This window comes from Hirundo rustica, chromosome 12 (genome assembly GCF_015227805.2).
Source record: "Hirundo rustica isolate bHirRus1 chromosome 12, bHirRus1.pri.v3, whole genome shotgun sequence".
NCBI classification, from domain to species: Eukaryota; Metazoa; Chordata; class Aves; order Passeriformes; family Hirundinidae; genus Hirundo; species Hirundo rustica.
The window spans coordinates 15,323,288-15,329,240 of record NC_053461.1 but is presented as its reverse complement, the minus strand read 5'-3'; positions in this window follow the sequence as shown (position 1 = coordinate 15,329,240).

Here is a 5,953-nt window from a genome sequence, read left to right as displayed (position 1 = left end):
GGCCGGGGGCGCCCACGCTCCCCGGGAGCCCTGGAATACAAAGGGTGCAGTTGGGGGGTCAGTCCCGGGATGCTGCTCTCCTGAACACCCAATCCTGAGATTCTGCTCCCCTGGACCCCAAACCCTGAGATGCTGCTCCTCCACACCCCAGTCCTGAGATTCTGCTCCCCTGGACCCCCAGTCCCGGAATGCTGCTCCTTCAGACCCCAGTCCTGGGGTGCTGCTCCCCTGGATCCCAAATCCTGAGATTCTGCTCTCCTGGACCCCCAGCCCCAGAATGCTGCTCCTCCAGACCCCAGTCTTTAAATGCTGCTCTCCTGAACACCCAGTCCTGAGATTCTGCTCCCCTGGACCCCAAACCCTGAGATGCTGCTTCTCCAGATCCCAGTCCTGAGATTCTTCTCCCCTGGACCCCCAGTCCCGGAATGCTGCTCCTTCAGACCCCAGTCCTGGGGTGCTGCTCCCCTGGACCCCAAATCCTGAGATTCTGCTCTCCTGGACCCCCAGCCCCAGAATGCTGCTCCTCCAGACCCCAGTCTTTAAATGCTGCTCTCCTGTACACCCAGTCCTGAGATTCTGCTCCCCTGGACCCCAAATCCTGAGATGCTGCTTCTCCAGATCCCAGTCCTGAGATTCTGCTCCCTTGGACCCTCAGTCCCAGGATGCTGCTCCTCCAGACCACAGTCCTGGGGTGCTGATCCCCTGGATCCCAAATCCTGAGATTCTGCTCCCCTGGACCCCCAGTCCTGAGATGCTGCTCCTCCAGACCCCAGTTCTGAGATTCTGCTCCCCTGGACCCCTAGTCCCAGGATGCTGCTCCTCCAGACCACAGTCCTGGGGTGCTGATCCCCTGGATCCCAAATCCTGAGATTCTGCTCCCTTGGACCCCCAGTCCTGGACTGTTGCTCCTCCAGACCTCAGTCCTGGGGTGCTGCTCCCCTGGACACCTAATCCCGAGATTCTGCTCTCCTGGACCTCCAGTCCTGGGATGCTGCTCCTCCAGACCTCAGTCCTGGAGTGCTGCTCGCCTAACCCCCAATGCTGAGATTCTGCTCTCCTGGAGCCCCAGTCCCGGGATGCTGCTCCTCCAGACCCCAGTCCTGGAGTGCTGCTCGCCTAACCCCCAATTCCGCGATTCTGCTCCCCTGGAGCCCCGGTCGGGGACGCTGCTCCCCGTGCCCCAGCCCACCTTGGTTCAGGTGAGTCCCGCGTTGCGCGGCTCCCACCCGAGCCCCCTGCGCGGCCGCCGCGGCTCCCAGCTGTGCCGGCCCGGCGGGACGGGGACCAAATGCCACGTGGAACTGGGCAAAACCACAGACGGCGGCTCCCAGCCGCTGCTCCGCCCCCCAGGTGCCTGCAGAGCCCCCGGGACAGCGGTGGGACAGCGGCGGGACAGCGGCGGGACAGCGGCGGGACAGCGGTGGGACAGCGGTGGGATAGCGGTGGGATAGCGGTGGGACACGGGAGCCCGCGGCAGAACCCACCCGCGGAGCGCGGCGCTGGCGCGGCTCTGCCCCGCGGGACGGGGCGGGACCGGCGCAGGGGACCCGCTCCAAACCTCCCCGAGAGCCACATCCCTTCCCGCAGCACCCTGTCCCCTCGTGTGCCCTCGCCCCTAGCTGAGGCTGTTAAACCACCCTCAGTTACTTAGATGCAAATTTGTTTTTTTTTTTTTTTTTGTTTGTTTGTTTTGGTTTTTTTTTGTTGTTTTTTTTTTTTTTTTTTTTTTACTTCCCTCTTGTTTCCACCTGCATCCCTCTTTTCCGTGCTAAATCTCTTTTCTCCTCCATGCCGAGCTGTTTGCTGCTCTCCCGACCCTGGACCACATCATCGTTATAAACGCAAAAAGACAGTGATTTTTTTACACGGGTAGATGCTGTGATAGAGCAAGAGGGAAGCATTTTAACCTGCCAGAGGGGAGATTTAGATTAAAGGTTGGGAGAAAATTCTCCACTGTGAGTGTGACGGGGCATTGGCACAGGTTGCCCAGAGAATCTGTGGATGCCCCATCCCTGGAAGTGTTCGAGGACAGGTTGGATGGGGCTTGGAGCAGCCTGGGACAGGGGAAGGTAGCAGTGGGGTTAGAATGGAATGGGCTCAAGGTCCCTTCCAACCCAGTTCAGATTTCTATGACTCTGTGATCACTGCAGACTTCTGGCCCCTGTTTGTGTTCACCGGTTTGCTGTGTGTTCGAGTTTTCACATGGAGCTCTGGTTGGGAAAACATTAAGCAGTGTTTGCTGTGGCTGGGATGGTGAAGTTTCACCACAGACCTCGTGTCTTACTCAACCTTGCCCACCCCTGGCCCAGCTAACAGCCCTGTTTGGGTCCCATTTTTCTATTTGCACCGTGAAGCAACAGAGAGCGGGGAAAATCAGGGCTTTGCTCTGCAGTGTACCTGGCACAGTTAATCTGGAGCTTTAAAACCTCCTCGCAACACAACTGTAAGATGTTTTATTACTGCCATTTCCTTTCTTCCTATAAAACTGAGTAAACTCAAAATGACCAGAAATCTCAACTCTCAGCTGTGGGGTCACAGCGTGATGACTTGGAGAGTTTTATTTTGGTACAGCCCTGACCCACTTTATGGGCTGTGAGGATACCAGCATTTAATTGTTCCAGCTGCTTTCTGTGTTCCGTTAAAAATCAAAAATAAGACCAAAATTGAATAAACACACCTAAGATTGAACCTGGCACATCCTTAGCAGCAGCATGGGAAGTGGGAGGACAGATGGAAAGCCCAGGGAGCAGAAGGACGAAGAAGCAGGTACAACTTCAGCCATGGAAGCTGCAACAACTCCCAGCTGGGAGCTGAGAGTTTCCTCCTCCAGAACTACTAAATTGTGTGTGTGCTAAAGAATGGCCCCTGCAGCCAAGCCCAGCAGGACACCTCTGGGTAAACTTTCACCCAAACTCGTGGCAAACTCGGAACCGGAGCAGGAATCCAGCTGCAGAGGGTGCTGTTGGGGGCAAAGAGGTGATTTCTAAAGGTGTCTACACACTGAGTCCTTGCGCTGCCGCTGCTGCTCCGCAGAGAAGCTCGGCAGCAAAGCACGCCCGAGGGCAGAGGGTGGGACTGGCACTGGAAATCCTGGCCTCACTAGGTCAAAAAGGACTTCCTAGCAATTTGGGAGCCTTGGGCTCATCTCGCAGCAGCTGCCTGTGCCAGCGCTCCCCCTCCACGCCGGGATCAGAGACTCCCCCGGGACCGGGCTCTGCCTTCTCATCCACTGACAGCAGACTCTTCCTGGAGGGCAGGTTTTTTAATTTGCTGGCAAGCGGCAACAAAATTGATTAAAATTGCAAAATACCTTTTCAAGTGACTCATTCCCCTATCACAGTACTCCATGTAAATAAGTGACTGCTATTATAATTCCCAGTGTCCGCTCCAGGGCTGTTCAAAGGAGAGGGGCACGCCTGGAAAAGGGGCCAGGAGCAAAGCACAGTCTGAAACTCTTCCCCTGCCCGCATTTTCCAGCCTTCACAAAGCTTTCTGTGACAGCTCCCAGGTGATGATTTTTTGATCAAATGAACTAACAGCCTTTACTTACTGAAACCCGAGGTTTGATGAACAATATTTAGAATCATAGAACGGCTTTGGAGGACAGGGGCCATGCCATGGGCAGGGACATCTCCCACCGAGGTTGTTTCCAAGCCCCATCCAAGCTGGCCCTGAACATTGCCAGAGATGGGGCACACACATTTTCCCTGGTCAGCCTGTGCCAGGACCTCACTTCACTTCACCCATGTATTGGAGCACGTAAGTTCCCCCGAAAGAAGTGACTAGTGAGGACAACTTGAGTGTTTTTTCTTGTCTTGGAAAAAATAAATAAAAAAACAACAGGGTTGGGGGCAAACCCCTGGGCCTTCTCAAGAATGAAGAACATTTCTATTTATTTTCAATGAACCACTTTGGCATTTGGAAATAATTTTATTCAATGCCTTTTATGCAAAGCAGCTTATAGCAGCCAAAGGTAAGAGCTACAACTCTGTAATTCCAGCAGAGTTTTTTCCTTCATTGAGTCTTTGCAAGTCAATTAAAATCTTTAGAAATTGCTTCCACATTAAATAAAATAATCCATACCTAGCTCTGCTGCTTGAGAACAGCATCTGGTAAGTACCAAAGGAGGTACCTCTGCACTTCTTTAAAGGGCCTTTAAGGGCACACCCCATTCCTTAAAACTGTTCTATTGTCATGTTCCATTTGCTCATAAAGTGCAGCAGCAGTGGAATTCAATCCATAACCAAGTTAAAATGGAGCTCCTGAATTAATGTATGAGGATATAGGCAGCAATTTTCTGCAAAACCAAAGGGTTGGACCCATGGGATGCCATCACTGGAAGATGAGAATTCCCTTCTCCAGAAATACTGGACTGGGTGCCATTCTAAAGAACATCCCCTGCAGTTCCCCCATGTGACCTGTCTTGGGAGAGAAACATCCCAGTCCTTAAAAACAGGCCCATTTATTTATGTTCTTAACAAAATTCTTCACTTTTTCCAAGGAATTAATCCATACTGATACAGGGTAATACCTGAGAATAGATTTAAGGTCACCAAAATTCTAGGCTCTTGTTCCAACCAGATGCCACCTCACAATGCCAGTTGGGGAACAAACATCACTTCCCTTCCCGGTGAGTGCAGAATTTCCCTTATACCTTGTGTTCTCCCCACCACTGAGCAGGACCAGGCTGATAAAACACATCCCTCAGTGTTTAGCCATAAGGCTCCAGCATCCAGGCATTTCCCACTAATATTTTCATGCCTGGGTTTTCAATTGAAGAGAACCTAACCCTGGTTGGTGGCTCCTGAGCATCAGGAGGGGTGCAGGCAGCACCCCACCAACACATTCCAAGTGGCATGTGTTGGTCAAACATGGCCTGTCCACATCCCCTGACATCTCTGTGGCTATTTGGAAGGGGAGAACCTTTAAATTCCAAGCAGCCTCTTTGCTGCTGTGGGAGATGTTCTGCTGCAGGCAGAGCCAGCAGCTCCTCACCCCCTGCACCTGCTGATGGGGTGACACTTGCACAGAGCCAAGTGACATCAGTGCTGGCACCAAAACCACCTGGGACACTGGCAGAGCCTCCTGGCTTTGTTTTACACTGAGTAATATGTTTTACAAGGGGACAAAGGAGAGGTCAAAATAGAAAGTTATGAAATGTCAAACTTGCTTTTTGCTAAACCCCGGTATTAATAGCGTGAAGGGCAGACAGGGAGAGGGATTAATGACATGAAATAAGTTTCTCCAGAGCCAGGAAGCCTCTCAGACAGCCCCAGCCCTGTGTCTGTGCCATCAATCCAGCTAGGTGCATGAAGCATCACTGCAGGATGTGCTGGCTTCCTGGAGAAAACAGAATAAACCGAGCAGTAGAATCACTTCTTCTGTTTTTCCCTTGTTGCAGGAGTTTAATCAGCAGCTCAAACCAAAACATTCTTGTTGGTAAAAAGATGGTGACAATTAATCTAGATCTAATAACTGGAATGTTTTCACCGGGGAATTAAAACAAATTATTCCTTTGCTATTGCATCTTTGTCTCATTTACATTTTAATCCCAGAAGGATCTTCCTCTGTTATATTTGGAAAATGACTGCACAGAAAGGGGGGAAAAAAAAAAAAAACCCACCATGGTTGAAGTACTCAGAGATGAATCAAGAGTTTAGCTATTAACTTTTATGGCAGAAGTCTGGTTATGCCAAGTCCTAAATGGCTGAAAATGAGGAGAAATGCTGTGTTTTTTTCCAAACACTGCTGAATGCAGAGCCTCAAGGCATTTAAGATTGTGCACACAAAGACAGGCAAACAGCTGGGGCAGGAGGTTGTGTTGAAGGTGTAATTACACAATAGCCAGAGCAGAGCTGGGCACTCTTTCATTTGTACTGAGAGTAAAGGGGACTCCACTGGTGACACTGGGACAGAGAAACCTCTGCCTTCCCCACCCTGTGGCTCTCCAGTT